The following is a 17,080-nucleotide window of genomic DNA, read 5'->3' as shown; positions in this document are numbered from 1 at the left end:
CAGGTGAGGTTCACTTCCTGCCAGTGGGTTTGGTCTTGGCATCCCCTCCAGCCAGACGCCTGGGTAGACATCCACATTTGCAGGGGATTATTCAGCTACAGAGGAAGGGGTGTCTGAAGCCTGTGGTTCCCTAGGCAGGGCCTCCATTCCACTAGCTGCTGCTGATATAGATGGCTCAGATGTTAGGTTGCTAGCGGAAGGGGCCTTATGATGGGTCAAGGAAGCACGCATGGTGGTGTTGATATCCCTCAGCACCCCTGCAAAGGAGGCTATGGTGGCATTGTGGGTCTGCCACTGCTGCATGACCTCCTGGTGATATTCCCTCCGCAGCCTTTGGTTTTCTCCCAACATGGTGATAATCTGACCCATACTATCCTGGGATTGGATTGTTGGTATACTCCCAGGACTTGGGAGATGGTTTCCTGGGCAATGGAGTCCCTTGGTGGCCACATCCTCTGGCCCATATCTTCCCTCCCATGCCTACTGCCCCCAGGTGCCTGTGCCCTTGGCATGGTGTGCCCACTCCCAGTTTTAGCAGGACCTTCATTGTCTGGGGTGTGAGGAGTCGACTCAGGGCCCTGTACTGTGGGGCACACAATAGTTTGAGCAGTCCTTCGGACACAGATTTAGGATGAAGGTTTGGCTGTGAAGTTCGAGCTACAGGGTTGGAGGAATAGATGTGTGCAGGGTGAGGCAGGGAGTCGCAGAGTGGCCAGGTGTCCTAGATGGGCCAGGTAGGTCGTCAGTGTCCAGACATCTAGGTGTGTTGTCCTTACTGGGGCCTTCATCCTGAGGAAGGCTGGCAGTCTCTGGTAACTGCTCCATGATGGTACTGGCAGGGGTACCTGTGGATGGAGTGAGACACAGAGTAAAATTTTGAAGGTGTGTTTGGTTATCTCTTTGTCAGATGCATTCAGTGGCCTAACATGAATCCCAGCTATGACAATGACAGCTACTGCACAGCATACCATTGGTGGTACATAGTAGTCTATGACATGTGTTCCATACTCCATGTTGGGTGCTGTCATTCAGGTTTGGTACATATAGCACTACAGATGGGCTCAGGTACTGTCTGATACTTCATATGACTGTTCAGCACTATTACCTGGTGAATAGTCAGGCTTGCTAGATGAGACACGAAATGGCTGGACATTGCGCCATGGTGTTCTAGTGGGAAGACAGTATATGAGTATGCAAAGTTAAATGTCATGTCTGTGCATGTTGTGCATGTGCATGGAGTCTGACATCTTACTTTCTATACCATGGTGAGTCCTTTTCATGGTTGTAGATCTGGATGAGTGGCCATTTGGATTACTCACATAGCTGTAGCTGTGTTTAGACTTGGTTGGCATTGTGGTGTGCCATTGCATTGCTGTCACTGCCATGTAGTGGTCCTCAGTCATACCATCTAGTTGGAGTAGCTCCTACAATAGTCATACATGCAAAAGATGTAATGTAATGGGCACATTCCAGGTTTTAACGTAGATGGGCTAGTGCATTGTGGGAGTTGTAGTGATAGTATTAGCCAATACTATACATGCCTTTGCCAAGTTTTGTGTGAGCAGCTGGGCTGGGTGGAGGTATGGCATGCAGGAGAGGGGCATTAGGTGAATAGGTGGCAGGTGTAGTGAGACATAGAGTGAATTTGAGAGTATTTGGGTTGTGAGTAAGCATACAGGTCACGACAATTGTGTGACATGGAAGTTGTGGGTACTTATCATAGTCCAGTCCCCCAGGTATTCCAGTTAGGCCCTCGGGATGTAGAATGTCCAGGACATTCTCCTCCCAAGATGTGAACTGTGGGGGATGAGGTGGGGGCCCGCCGCTAGTCTTGTGCATGGGGATCTGGTGTTGTGATGCCCTGGAACGTACCTTCCCCTGAAGGTCATTCAACCTATTTCTGATATCCCCCCTTGCGTATGTATGGTTGCCTACTGAGTTGACCCTGTTGACTAATCTTTGCCACAACTAAATTTTCCTGGCAATCAATGTTTTCTGGACCTGTGCTCCAAACAGTTGTGGATCTACCTTGATAATTTCATCCACCAAGACCCTCAACTCGTCATCTGTGAACCATGGGTGCTTTTGTGGGGACATGGTTGTGTTGATAGGGAGGGGTTGCAAGTGTGTGTAAGGGTGCAGTGTTGGGTGATTGGGGTGTGGGTGGTGCATTGTGAGTGATGCAAGCTTTTGGTTTGTGTGTGCTTGTAATGTGTGCTGTGTGTTAGTTGTACTGGTGTGTGGTATGTGATGTGTGGTGTGTGTGTCTATGGTGTTAGGGCACTATCTCTCTCTGATTGCCTGCTCTCTGTGTATGTGTATGTTGTTTTAGTTGCAAAGGATTGTGGGTTGTGTGGGGATGTGTTATATAGTGCAATGAGTAGTTGTGTCTGGTGTGTGGATGTGTGTCAGGTGTGGGGTATTCAAACTGTCCAATGTGGTGTTGTGTTCTGACAGTAGTGGGTTGTGACTGTGAAAGTTCACACGCCAATAGTTTACCGTCATGAAAGAACCGCTGTGCTGGTTTGTGGCTCATAATCTGGTGGGTGGATTTGTGTCGGCCTGGTGGTGCTGGTGGTGGAACTGCCTCTTGCCTGCCCTCTTGTGTCCTGCTAAGTATGATTTTTGGCTATTTTATGGCGGTCTTCACAGTGTGACTCTTAATAGGGAGGTCGGATGAACACTAACATGGCCGTCTTTTGGCGGCCGCCACCGTGTCGGTGTTCCCCAAAGACCACCAAAGTTGTAATGAGGCCCTACATCTCCCCTTCAAATGGAAAATTGCAAGTTTGTTAGAAAATCATTAGACATACACAAATAGATATACTCATAGGAACATGTACAACATATCTCTTCAATTAATTCTTGGTGCTTTGATCTGTCGACCTGATCTAGTTACTGGAAAATGGAAACAATTGTCTTCAATGTCGGAGATTGCCAATGATGGTAAGGAATTAGCAACAGTCATTGAGTTTTCAGAAACAGTCTTACTTTCACCACGCAGGCCTGAAGTGAGAAGAGTCTCTGGTAATGGACTTCCCAGGTCATTGGCAGCCACCATGTGTCCTTTGGTAGGCACTACTTGAAAAGGTTCAGCATCATGAGGCGCATCAGATTTTCTCTTGCCTATCAGTTGAGTGATCACCAAATCTCCTTGTTTAAATAAGAGGTCTTTTGCATATCGCCTCTTGTCTGCACTGACTTTCATTTTCTGTTTATGAACCAAGTCCCTTGTATGAGTCATGTTGTCACTTCTATCTTTTTTAGTGGTCCATTGAGGTAAATTGGTTGTCATTGCTCTCCTGCACATCGAAGTTGCGGGACTTTCACCTGTGGTAGAGTGGGGTGTCGAACTATAAGCTCGTAAAGTTCAGTACTGTTTTTAAACTGAGCTTCTCAAGGGTTGCATGCTGCACTGCTTTCTATAGCGTACTTATAAAACACTCAACACGTCCATTGGCCTGTGGCCATAAGGATGTAACCCTCTGATGTTTTATATTCAGATGTCCCAGAAATTCTTTAAAGTATTTACTGTTGAAGGCTAGCCATTGTCAGACTTCACAATGGCTGGTTAGCCCCATGTTGCAAAGATGCCATCAGGTTTTTCGATTACTTGCTCATGCATCACGGATGAGAGATCTTCGACCAAAGAGAAACCTGAATATTCATCTGCAATCATCATGAAATGATGTCCATTGTCAAGCAGACCAAAGAAATCAATGGCTATTCTCTCCCAGGCATGTTTAGGAAATTCTGACATGGCTCGGGTCTGTTGAGTGGCTTCGGTTGACAAGGAATTGCAGATGTGACAGGTTTTAATTTCCTTTTCAACTCTGTAATCTAGGTATGGAAACCAAACTCGGTCTCTGAGTGCTCTCTTTGTAGCAACAATACCACAGTGTCTTTCGTGAGCCACTTGTATCACCTTTTGTCATAGACTCTCCGGAATCAGGATTCTTGATCCTTGCGGTGTTCTCCTTCCTAAGTTATAGCCAATTCATCTTTAACATTTCTGTAATTTTGATACTCTCCATCACTACTGAGAGATCAAACATGTTTATTCCACGAATTATATGTAAATATATCTTTTAACTTTAGCAGGTCACTATCATGACTCACAGAAGTGACAATCTGGGCCAACGATACAGCTTGAAGATGACTTGACAATGAAATTGATGTAGGTCTCAGCCTTTTTGGATGGAGTACAATGTCTTTGAATAGGCATTCTCGAAAAGTAGTCATCAGGATTTTGATCTCCTTGTCATGCACAATTATATAATTGTACTATTACAATCGTAGTCTCCATCATTCAATTTGAGGAGGCATCTTTGCTTTCAGATTGCAGAGAATGGTCAGCAAAGCTTGATGATCAGTCACCAGCATAACAGGCTTTCCACACAGTAATACATGGAAATGTTCATACGCCCAGGCTACAGCCAAACTTTCCTTCTCAGACTGTGGGTAAACACGTTCTCTTTGAGACAAACGTCTACTAGTATAGACCACAATATGTGGGGATCCACTATGTTGTGCAGCTACAGCACCTAACCCAACAGAACTGGGGTCAACCACAATCTCTGTATGAAGCTTTGGATTGACGAATGCCATTTCTGTAGCATTTTCAATACTGTCTTTGATTCTCTTCAAACTCTTTTCACATTCTTGTGACCATTTAAAAGAATCATTTTTTTTTTAGCTCTCATATTGGAGCACTGACAGTGGCAAAGTCCTTTATGTATTGTGAAGAGTAGCTGCCCATTCCAGGAAACCAGCGCAGCATGGAAACTTGTGGGGATTTAGCATTTGTTAAAGGTTGTACTTTTGCAGGATAAGTAATCATGCCCCATCCAAAAAGATATGCCCAAAGAACTTCAGCTTTGTTCTTTTGAACTCATACTTGTCTGTGTTTAAAGTCAGACCTGCATCATTCAGTAATTGACATACATGTGTGCCGGATCTATCGTGCTCCTTCTGTGTAGCTCCAAAAACTAATATGTCATTGCTATAGTTAAATGCTTTCACAACAGGTTGTATAATGCATTGTATAACATCTTGGAAAAGTTCTGCAGCCGATGACACACCAAAACCAAGGGCCTCATTAGGAGTTTGGCGGTCCATGCAGCACCATGGCAGCGGTGGCGGTCCAATGCTTGGTGTTCAGACCAGTGCATTACAAGACAAGCGGGCCTATGGAGCGAAGACCGCCATGGTTTTGCTGGCATTGCCAAGAAGCACAGACCGCCGGGGTGACAAAGCAGGACAAACAGGCCAGCGGAGCCTATGTTTTATCCAGACACATTATGAGGTTGCACACCATCAATGTTACTGTGGGGGTCCAACCACCACATCCCAGCAGGCAGAAACGGAGAGTATGAAGGGAGCAACTCACCTGCAGGCAACCTTCATGTCCTGTGCCACCATGGAGCCCATCACATATGTCCTGCCGCGGCTGCTGCTTATCAATATAGCCCAAAATACACGCTGCTGTGAATGCAACCGACGGTAAGAGCTCTACAACAGATCGTTACACTGTCATCCACATTGTATGGAGTTACGCTATTGGCACCAAGTACACTTGTGATTGTGTCCACAGTCAGAGTGATTCACAGAGGAGGACCTATTTACAGCCATAAAATGCCCCCACTGGGCAGGTCACTCACAATGCACTGCAACACTCCACAAAAACACAGGCCTGCACATCTTAGGCACAGGGACAGTGAAGTGTACACAACATTGTGTCACACTACACCAACAGCACTGCAACATCACATCTACCAATACAACTGACACCCTCACATTATACAGATGCCATGGACTGTTGTCAGATTCAACACGCATATGCGTGGATGTATCATTTATCACAAACAACCCTCTCATTAAACTTCTCTGTAATGAACCCACACATCACCCACATTGCAACACAATGGAAGGACAATCAAATGCACAATAGTCAGAGAGACAAATATCTGACGTTCACTATGCAAACAATACCTGCACAGTAGGGATGGGGGCATCAGGAACACTCAGGGAAATATGCTGCATTGAGACACATAGCACCTTGCACATGCCCCTAGAACAATGTGTGCACAGGAACAGGCCCTACATGTATCTCATGGACAAACAATACTAGAGCCAAGTGAAATGCTATCTGCACAATGTGGAAGTGAAAGTCAAGAAAACACAAACACCAGCAACTGCATGGGACAAATCTAGATGAAGTCGCTGCAAAGGTACACACATCATAATGTACACATGCACAGTCAAATGCAACAGAAGCTAGCACAATTGAACACCCTCTATTTCTGCACAAAGAAACCTCAAGCTGCCACACATGAGACAAATATACTATCCATATCAGGGGGACAAGTCTAACAACATACATGCTGATGTTGGACCACACAAGATTAAATACTCACCATACTAAACAGAACAGACTGCTATGACACATCATTTGGATTAACACCCACGTATCCATACAGTCAACATCTACCTTTGTCTTTGGGGACACCAGCACTGCCCATAAAGTCAGCTACACAACAGCAAATGGATCAGCAAGCACGGTCAAACACACACAACTGTATGCATACAACACAAGTTACTCTGAAACAACATAAAGGTAGAAAAGGATCTGCAGGACAAATGTGTACCCAACAAAGCAACAACTTGGGCTTATTAGCTCCAAATCAGTGAGAGCTAAGGCCATTGGCTAGTCCAATTATAATGGCAATGCACATCACTATGCCTACACGTGACTCCAATCACTGCCAGGGAACCTCCACAGAAAGGGGCATCAAGTGGGCAGGGAGGCACCTCATGGATCATCCTTGGGTGGGGTGGGGTCGGATTTGGGATGGGTAGCGTTGGGTTTGGGAGGAGGGGTCTTCTTCTTTGAAGGGGTGGACTTCCTCTTGGGTGGGGGAGGGGTATGGGTGCTTGCACGGGGGCAGGTGTTACAGGGGAGGACTTTGCTGTGGAAGGGATGTGTTGGGAAATGGGTGGGTGCCTTTTGGGTTTGGGAGGGAGGGTGAAGGGAACATGGGAAACGGCAAGGTCAAATAGGAATCTCTCCTTGGGAAAAGAGGGACGGTTTGCTGAAGGGGTTGGAGATTTAGAGGTTGAGGGAATAGTTGTCTTGTGTGTGGGTGTAAATGTTTTGGGTGTGTACAGGTGTGATGTATGCTTCTGCTTGTGTGGTGTCTGTTGTGTGTGTGAATGTGGGCGTTTGTGTATCTTGGGGGCTGGGAGGTGGAGGTGCTGGGTGATGGAGTGGTAGATGTGTATGTCTGTGCTGGGGTGGTGTCTGCAGGTATGCTGATAGTGGTGGATGTCTGTGTGTTTGTTGGGGTGGTGTCTGCAGGTGTGCTGATAGTGGTGGATGACCATGTGCCTGTTGGGGTGGTGCCTGCAGGTATGATGGATGAGGTGGATGTCTGTGTGTCTGTTGGGGTGGTGTCTGCGGGTATGCTGGATATGGTGGATGTTTGTGTGTTTTTTTGGGGGGTGGTCTCTGCAGGCATGGTAGGTGCGGTGGATGTGTTACTGGCTGTTGTGTTGGTGCCTTTGAGTTTGCTGGATGTGGTGTGTGGGTCGGTGGGTGGTGTCTGCTGAAGTGGTGGCTGATATTGTGTTTGTGGGTGTATGTTGAGTGCCTGCATGCATATGTGTCTTGTGGTGCTCGTGTTTATGTGTGCTGCTTGTGTTTGTTGAGGTGGGAGCGTGCAGATGTGTCTTTGTGCTTGGGATCGGCAGAAGAATAGGGGAGTTAGATTGGGAAGAGGGAGGGTGGCAGAATGAGGGCTGACTGGCTGCCATCATTGAGGAGGCCAGAACCTGAAAAGATCTCTGTAGGCCAGACATGGCAGTACAAATGCCTTCCAGGAAGCATTGTTCTGCTGAAGTTGGCTGGCCAAGCCCTGGATGTCATTCACAATGGCGATCTGACCCGAAGAGATGTTCCTCAGGAGGTCAATAGCATCCTCAATCAGATAGCAGGGTTAACAGGGGCTGGGGCAGAGGTGCCTTTTGGGTGAGCAGGCATGGTCAACTGCGTGGGGAGCAACAGGGAGGGTGGCGATAGAACTGGGGGTTCAGGATGGTACAGGAGTATGTCTTGATGGGTCCGCCACCACAAGGGAGTGGCCACTGGAGGTTGAATCCTATGATGAGGATAGAGATCCAGTCTCCTCTGTGGCACTCACCTTACCCTCTGGCCCATTGGGTCCCTTTGTGTTGGTGGTGTCTCGACTGGAGATACTGTGGCCAGATGCTTCCCCTCTTGATTGTGCCCTGTCTTCTTCACATGTGGAAGAGGGTCACCACATATATTTGAACAACAGCTGTGATTAGCAAACATTACCATGACGTCAAGTAGGCCCCAGTAACAAACTACATCAAAGTGCCCCCTACACGTACCATACCATATTCATGCATGCCATCTGAACTGTCAACAGTTGCCCACAGGTAAATCAGGATTTCAGACAACTAAAATTGCATGGTGGAAGGTGCGAAGCTGTGCAATAACAGTAACAATTAAACAAGTAGGAGACCACATCACCTTCAATGCTTTGCATCCTGGAGCATACCCAAGTTACCCATTGGTATATAAGGTGAAGTCTTTGCTGGATGTCCCCGCTCGCTGGGGTAGACTGTTGTTGAAAAGCCCTGCTCAGGCTGGTACGTATGTCCCTCAGCACCCCTGCTAGGGAGGCAATGTTGTTATTGTGGTCCTCCATCTTTTCCCGCATGTCTCTGTGCATGTCCCTCTGTAGATGCTTGATTTCCCAGAGTTCAGGCAACACCTGGCCCATCACTTCTTGGGACTACTGATAGACCCCCAAGACGTGGCTGGCGGTGTCCTGGCCAAGAGCAGCCCCGGCGGCCTCATCCCACTGATCACAGCATCCATCCCAAGCACCATTCCCTCTCCAACTTGTTCTTGGACCATTATTGTCAGAAGTGTTGTGCTGCAACTCAGGATCTAGGACTGGGGGCACACGATGGTAGACACTGTGCTAGGTACATAGGTTGGGGGGAGCAAATGTTTGCCTGTGATGTTAAGGCAACTGGTCTGGGAGGTTAATTGGTGGGCACAGTGAGACTCACTGTTGCAGTCTGATCAGGTTGCCTAAATGGGCCAGAACCGCCCTCCATGCCCAAACATCCAAGAGTGTCTTCTTCACTGAGGGCTTCATCCACGGGGTAGTGGAAGTCTGCTCTGTGGTCTCTCTGTGCCCAGCGGCAGCTCCACCTGTTGATGTAAAACAAACAAATTACTGGTAGTATTGCGACATCTAGCTCTAATGGTTTAGAGTTACAGTAAGCAGAGACCTTGCACAAAGGTAAGTTGCAATTAATCCTATTGTGCCAAGTAAGCATGGTAACGGGTGTATTGCCAATTCATTTTGACTAAAGCAGCTTCTGAAATGTGCAGATCGTTTGTACTTTGGGGGATGGCCTGAAAATGACATCTTGCCACCAGTGCAGGCAAAGCAGTGGCTAGGCAAGATATGGCTTTGCCCATTTTGAGGCCTAGTTGAGTGTGATGCAGGCAAACCCACTTTTTTGTGTATGTCACAGGAGTCATCATGTGCACAGTACAGTGTGGGCAGTAACCACTGGTCTGGTAAACAGGGACTGGTGTGAGTTGCAGTCAGGTTAGTCCCTCTACTTCACATACTTGACTAACAGTGTCCTCAAAGGTGCGTTCACTACATTTGCGAGTCAACAAACAGGTGTATTTGGGAAAGTCTAGTGTTTGTAGTAACAGAAACAGGGCCTGCTAGGAGGTGCAGTCAGGTCAGTTTCTTTACTTCCACTCTTGAATAAGAGTATCATCACAGGTGAGTAACCGGCATTTGTGAGTCAACAAACAGGTGTATTTGGGCAAGTGACCACTGGTCTGGTGTTTGTAGTAACAGAAACAGGACCTGCTGGGATTTGCAGTCAGGGCAGTCCCTCTACTTCACACACTCGACAAATAGTATCCTCACAGGTGAGCAGACTTCAATTGGGAGTTGCTGTAGGAAGTTGGCTCTGTATATACTATTTCAAAGTAAGAAATAGTGTGCACAGAGTCCAAAGGAACCCCTTAGAGGTAAGATAGTGGCAAAAGTAGATCATTCTAATGCTCTATTTTGTGGTAGTGTGGTCGAGCAGTAGGTTTATCAGAGGGTAGTGTTAAGCATTTGTTGTACACACACAGGCAATAAATGAGGAACACACACTCAAAGACTTACTCCAGGCCAATAGGTTTTTATATTGAAAAATATATTTTCTTAGTTTATTTTAAGAACCACTGGTTCAAGATTTACATTAAACACTTTAAATGTAAGGTACTTCACTTAGATACTTTAGGAACTTTGAATGAAAACAATATCATGTACAGTCTTTGTAAAAATGGCAATAGGCTATTTTCAAAGTGGACACTGCAAAAATCAACAGTTCCTGGGGGAGGTAAGTAAAGGTTAGATTAGGAGGTAAGTAAAACACTTACAAGTCTCAGTTCTGGGGCATAGGCAACCCACCGTTGGGGGTCCAAGGCAACCCCAAAGTTACCACACCAGCAGCTCAGGGCCGTTCAGGTGCAGAGGTCAAAGAGGTGCTTAAAACACATAGGTGCCTAAGGAGAACAGGGGTGATCCGGTTCCAGTCTGCCAGCAGGTAAGAACCCGCGTCCTTTGGGGGCAGACAAGGGGGGTTTTGTAGAGCACTGGGGGGGGACACAAGTAGGCACACAAAATACACCATCAGTGGCACAGGGGAGGCCGGGTGCAGTGTGCAAAGCAGGCATCAGCTTTCAGGTAGGAAACAATGGAGGGACCCGGGGGTTACTCTAGCGGTGCAGGCAGGCACAGGGGGGGCTTCTCGGGACAGCCACCACCTGGGCACGGTAGAGGATCACCTGGGGGTCACTCCTGCATTGAAGTTCGGTTCCTTCAGGTCCTGGGGACTGTGAGTGCAGTGTTGGTTCCAGGCGTCGGGTCCCTTGGTTCAGGCAGTTGCGGTCAGGGGGAGCCTCTGGATTCTCTCTGCAGGCGTCGCTGTGGGGGCTCAGGGTGGTTGTCTCCGGTTACTCACGGGCTTGCAGTCGCCGTGGAGTCCTCCCTGAGGTGTTTGTTCTCTGGATCTCGAGCCGAGGGCGTCCGGTGCAGAGTGTGAAGTCTCACGCTTCCGGCGGGAAACGTGCAGTCTTTGAAAGTTGCTTCTTTGTTGCAAAGCAGTAGCTGGTTTTGAACAGAGCTGCTGTTCACAGGAGTTTCTTGGTCCTTTATTCCAGGTCAGTCCTCTGAAGCTTCAGAGGTCGCTGGTCCCTGTCGAATGTGCTGCTGGAGCAGGTTTTCGAAGTTGGAGACAGGCCAGTAGGGCTGGGGCCAAAGCAGCTGTCGGCTTCTTCCTTCTCTGCAGGCTTGTAGGTCAGCAGTCCTTCTTTTTTCTTCATGGTGCATGAATCTGATTTCCTGGGATCTGGGGAGCCCCTAAATACTGAATTTAGGGGTGTGTTTAGGTCTGGGAGGGCAGTAGCCAATGGCTACTGTCCTTGAGGGTGGCTACACCCTCTTTGTGCCTCCTCCCTGTGGGGAGGTGGGCACATCCCTAATCCTATTGGGGGAATCCTCCAAACTCAAGATGGAGGATTTCTAAAGGCAGGGGTCACCTCAGCTCAGGACACCTTAGGGGATGTCCTGACTAGGGGGTGACTACTCCATGTTTTTCTCATTATCTCCTCCAGCCTTGCCGCCAAAAGTGGGGGAAGTGGCCGGAGGGGCGGGCATCTCCACTAGCTGGGATGCCCTGGGGCGCTGTAACAAAAGGGGTGAGCCTTTGAGGCTCACCGCCAGGTGTTACAGTTCCTGCAGGGGAAGGTGAGAAGCACCTCCACCCAGTACAGGCTTTGTTCCTGGCCACAGAGTGACAAAGGCACTCTCCCCACGTGGCCAGCTACATGTCTGTTGTGTGGCAGGCTGGCAGAAACTGGTCAGCCTACACTAGAAGTCAGGTAGGTATTCAGGGGGCATCTCTAAGATGCCCTCTGGGTGTATGTTACAATAAATTGCATACTGGCATCGGTGTGCATTTATTGTGCTGAGAAGTTTGATACCAAACTTCCCAGTTTTCAGTGTCGCATTATAGAACTGTGGAGTTTGTGTCTGACAAACTCCCAGACCATATACTCTTATGGCTAACCAGCACTTAGAATGTCTAAGGTTTTGCTTAGGCACTGTAGGAGCATAGTGCTCATGCACATGTGCCCTCACCTGTGGTATAGTGCACCCTGCCTTAGGGCTGTGTGGCCTGCTAGAGGGGTGTCGTACCTATGCCAGAGGCAGTGTGAGGTTGGCATGGCACTCTGAGGGGAGTGCCATGTCGACTTAGTCATTTTCTCCCCACCAGCACACACAAGCTGAGAGGCAGTGTGCAGGGGTTGGTTGGGGGGTGCAGGGGCTGGTTGGGGGGTCCTCAGGGTGGCGTAAGGCATTTCCTTACAGTTGCCAAACAGGGATATTTGGACAAGTGTATCCTGGTCTGGTGTTTGGACTTAGAGACACAAAGCCTCCTGGGAGTTGCAGTCATGCCACTCTGTCTACTACACATACTATACACATGGTATCTTCCAAGGTGAGTACACTTCAATTGAGAGTTGAGTCGTAGGGGTATTTGGACAAGTGAACACTGGGCTAGTGGTTTGAATTCCAGAAACGGAGCCTCCTGGCCTTAGCAGTCATGTCACTCCCTTGTACTACACACCCTATAAAAAAGGTTATCCTCCCAGGTAAGAATACTTCAATTGATAAATGACAAAAAGGGTCTTTAGACAAGTGACCACTGTGCTGGTGGTTGGAATTACAGTGCATCCTGGGAATTCCAGTTACACCACTATGTCTACTACACACACTATACACATGGTATCCTCCCAGGTGAGTAGACTTCAATTGAGAGGTGAACAATAGGGTTATTTGGACAAGTGACCACCATGCTGGTGGTTGGACTTACAGAAACAGCGCCTCTTGGGAGTTGCGGTCAGGTAATTCTCTCTACTTAAAACACTATACAACTGTTGGGTATTACATATCTGTATGCAAACTGCATTTAGGTTTGGGCATACATTTACCTGTTGAGAGATACCATGAGTCCTGGGATTGTTATTGTATATTGAAAGACCTACAGACTCCATTTGGACCAATGGCATGTGATGGACCTTAGTAGCTGTGAAGTTGGGACAGTTGGATTAACAGTGTCAGCACAAAGGTACTCTGGGTATTGAATGTTGGTGGGGTACATGAACAAGACGGTGGCAAAAATGGAGCTATGAGCATGCATGACACAGCATTTCTGTGACATTTTTTGGTTGTGACTTACCAAACTCCCAGGTATTCCTGTTAAGCCCCCAGGATGCAGGATGGTCAATACCATCTCCTCCCAGGGAAAGAGATGTAATGGGGTGCTGGGAGGGCCACCACCAGCCTTCTTGGTCTGTAGATATTGCCTGGAGACCAGGGTACGGACCTTGCCCCTCAGGTTGTTCCACCTCTTCTGGATGTCCTCCTTTGTGTGCAGGGTGGTGCCTACAGCATTCACTCTGTTGACTATCCTGTCCCACAGTTCAATTTCCCTACTGAGAGAAGTATTGTGGACTTGTGCTACAAACAATTGTGCCTCTACTTTTATGACTTCATCCACCATGACTCCAAACTCATCTTCTGAAAAATGTGGACTTTTAGAACGTGACAGACCGCCAACATGGCAGTCTTTTGAAGGATCGCCAACATGGCGGTCTGGCGGATTGACTGCCAAACTCGTAATGAAGCCCTAAGTCTCCTGCATCTAAACAAACCAACGTGTGTAGAAAAGGTTCTAATATATCTGCAGCTTTCTTCAAGTTGTAACGGATGGTATTCAAATCAAGTCGAGAGAAGACTTTGGCACTATTCCAATGTGTGGTCATGTCAGAAATGTGCGGCATTGGATGTCATTCTCGTTCAATCACTTTGTTCGCTTGGTGCATGTCAACAGATATGAGCACAGCTCCTTCATGGTCTTTTTTGGGCACTTCTACTATGGGAGAAACCCATGATGTTGGACCTTTGGAATGATAAAAAAATGACATGCTTGAGTAATGATTTAAGTTCTTTTTCAACAGCTTCTTGTAAATGAAAAGTAACTAGTCTATGTTTCTGAACAACAGACGAACATCCTCATTAATATGCAGTGTTACTTTCATAGTCTTTAACTTTCCTAAACCATGAACGAATGAAGGGAATTGACTTACTATTTTGGGATAAGCATTCATGATGTAATTCACTGAAATCAGTTCCATGTCAGAAGCCCTGTTGGAACTGAGCAAGCAGACATGTGCCGTTGTACCCTGAAGCACCTAGATCAGTGCTTGTACTTTTGTTTTCTTATGCTTCACTGTCACTATAAACAAACTTCGACTTTTCACAGGCATCAATGCAGCCCAAGTGTACACTTTGGTTTTTGACAAAGTAAACTGCTGTAACAGAACCAGTTCTTTGTACTTTTCTTCAGGCATTATATTTATCGAGGCACCACTATCAATAATGAAAGGTATTGAACATCCATTTATTTTCGTTGTAATCTTTGGACAATGTTTCCATGATTTCATTACTTTGACATGTCGACTTTTCTTTGACTGACTCTTCAAAGGCGACCAGTCTGACATGTTCACGTTTTTCTGAGGTAAGCACTGACATGGCACAATCACTTCCTTCACTTTCACTTATTATTTAGGTGAAAGAACTGTTTGACGATTATATAGAAGACCATTGACTTCGTATAGTATCTATTTGCCTCAACTGATGTTGTCGGTGAAAACTATTCATTTCTGAAAACTAGACAATATTCTGACTTCAGTAAGGGGTAATTTGTAGTATCTCACTTGTTTGGGTAGGCCTGGTGTCTGTGACAGGAAACTGCCCAAAACCCAACCTGGACACATCAAATTTTTCTACTGAAAACTTACCCTTTTTTGCAATGTGCCTAGCTGTGAAGTTATGGCCCTCGCTCAGCAGGCACCAAGGGAAACATAGCAAACCTGTACATTTTTTAATACTAGACTCCTAGGGGAAACCAAGATGGGGTGACGTGTGTGGCTCTTGTCAGGTTGTGTTACCCAGAGTCCCTTTCATACCTCAAAATTTGATTAAAAACACATTTTACTCACATTTATGTAGTGGAAAGTTCTGGAATTTGAAGGAAGCCACAAACCTCCTTCCAGACAGATTTTCCCCACATCTTCTGATAAAAATGGTACTGGTCGTTCATAAACAGCTGAAAGAAATTCATATGCAAAATGTTTTCAGTATTCACTCCCAATTGGAGGCTTTTCAGCCCAGGCTGCAATACTGATTACTCTTGCTGCACTATTGGCATATCAGTGTCCTCTACTAAAAAAGGCACTTTCTCCGCACTGAGGGGCATATTTAAGAAAAGTAGCGCTGCATCCAATGCAGCACCACTTTTCTAGCGAACCCCTTCCGCTGCCACCCCACATTGAGGCATGCTGCTGGGTGGCCCAGGGGTTAATTTGTTAAAAGGTTGTATTGGTTATTTTGGTTACATGTATGTTACTGGTTTGCATTTGTAAATATTTTTTCCTTCCCTGGAAAACGCTCAGGTTTTCTATTTTCAATATATATATTTATCAGCTCGCTTAACAAAAGTCCGCACTCAAGGGAAGGATGATTGTAAATTTATTCTGTGGATTTGCCAATAAACAAACAGACACATTTTGGCTAATGCATTCATCAGTGTCAATTACCCTTAACATGAGGCAAGCTTAAATAACAAAATTCATTGGTTCTGAATAATAATCAAAATAAAAGGAAATGAACGTTTATGTTTTAACGGTTAAGTGGCACAGTCGCCATCTTGGAGTGGTTTGAACACTAAACATATTGTCAATACTCATGATCTGAAGTCACGTACGTGCAATATTTCAAATAATAATCGAAACAAAAGGCAGACAACAAATGCATTTCAATAGCTTAATCACGAGGTCCCATCTTGGAGTTATTTTTCACATTTTCATTATCACTGGGCATTTCACAGACTATTATAGTATGAAGTCACATATGTACAATATGTTTGAACATTTAAACTATAAGTACAGTAAAATAAAGACTATATAGTTGAGAATTAAAAAAATGAAGCCCTGAAATGGCAAATTACCACGTCTCAATTTAAGGTAATTATACCATCTGTTATAAAACCCTGGATGGGCCAATCACACCTTTTGCCAAGAACGTGTCACCTTCCAAAATCTCAAACACATGAAAACACGGAAATGACCTCTGAAAAATCCCATCTTACTAAATTCATGAATTCTTTGACAGCTGCTGCCAAGTAAGAGCAAACACTCCACTTGCAGCGAGGGATAGCTGTCAAACATCTCCCTCTCTGTGACAGAAATGCTGGCTCCAGCAGGAGGTGGGGAGTCAGCTGGGACCTTCAGGCTCCCCCGTGGTGCCCAACCATGGTGACTTGGTGCCCTGGGGAGCACCCATGAGACATGGCTGGGCCCTGGGGTCGCTACCCCCAAAAAATGAAATGTTTAGGCTGGCCCCAGGGGATGTGGTCCTTGGGGCCGAGATTGGCCCCCATACCTTCAAAAAATAATATATTAAGGCTGCGGGATGGGGACCTCTGGCTGCAATTTGGCTGGGGGTGGGGTACATGCCCCCCAAAAAAACATTTTCAGAAGTTTGTGACCCAGGGAATTGACTGGGCCAAAATTGACTGGGGAAGGGGGGCCGTGGGGACCTGGGGCCAACTCCTGCTGAGCACGGCCAAAGTTTATGCGCAGCATGGGGTTGAAGGTTTAGGGGAGTTGGCCGCAAAGAAGGCGGTGCACGGCGGTGGTTGGATTAACATATAGGCCCCCATTACAACCCTGGCGGTCGGTATTAATACCGCCAACAGGCCGGCGGTAAAAAAAATGGGAGTATGTCCCTGGCGGTACCCGCCATCAAAGACCGCCACTTTAACACACTGACCGCCAGGGTGGTAACAGCTGCCGGGCTGGAGACTTCGGTCTCCAGCCTGGCAGCCGTCACAATCCCAC

Source organism: Pleurodeles waltl, chromosome 4_2 (genome assembly GCF_031143425.1).
Source record: "Pleurodeles waltl isolate 20211129_DDA chromosome 4_2, aPleWal1.hap1.20221129, whole genome shotgun sequence".
Classification (NCBI taxonomy): domain Eukaryota; kingdom Metazoa; phylum Chordata; class Amphibia; order Caudata; family Salamandridae; genus Pleurodeles; species Pleurodeles waltl.
Note: the sequence above shows the minus strand (reverse complement) of the source record.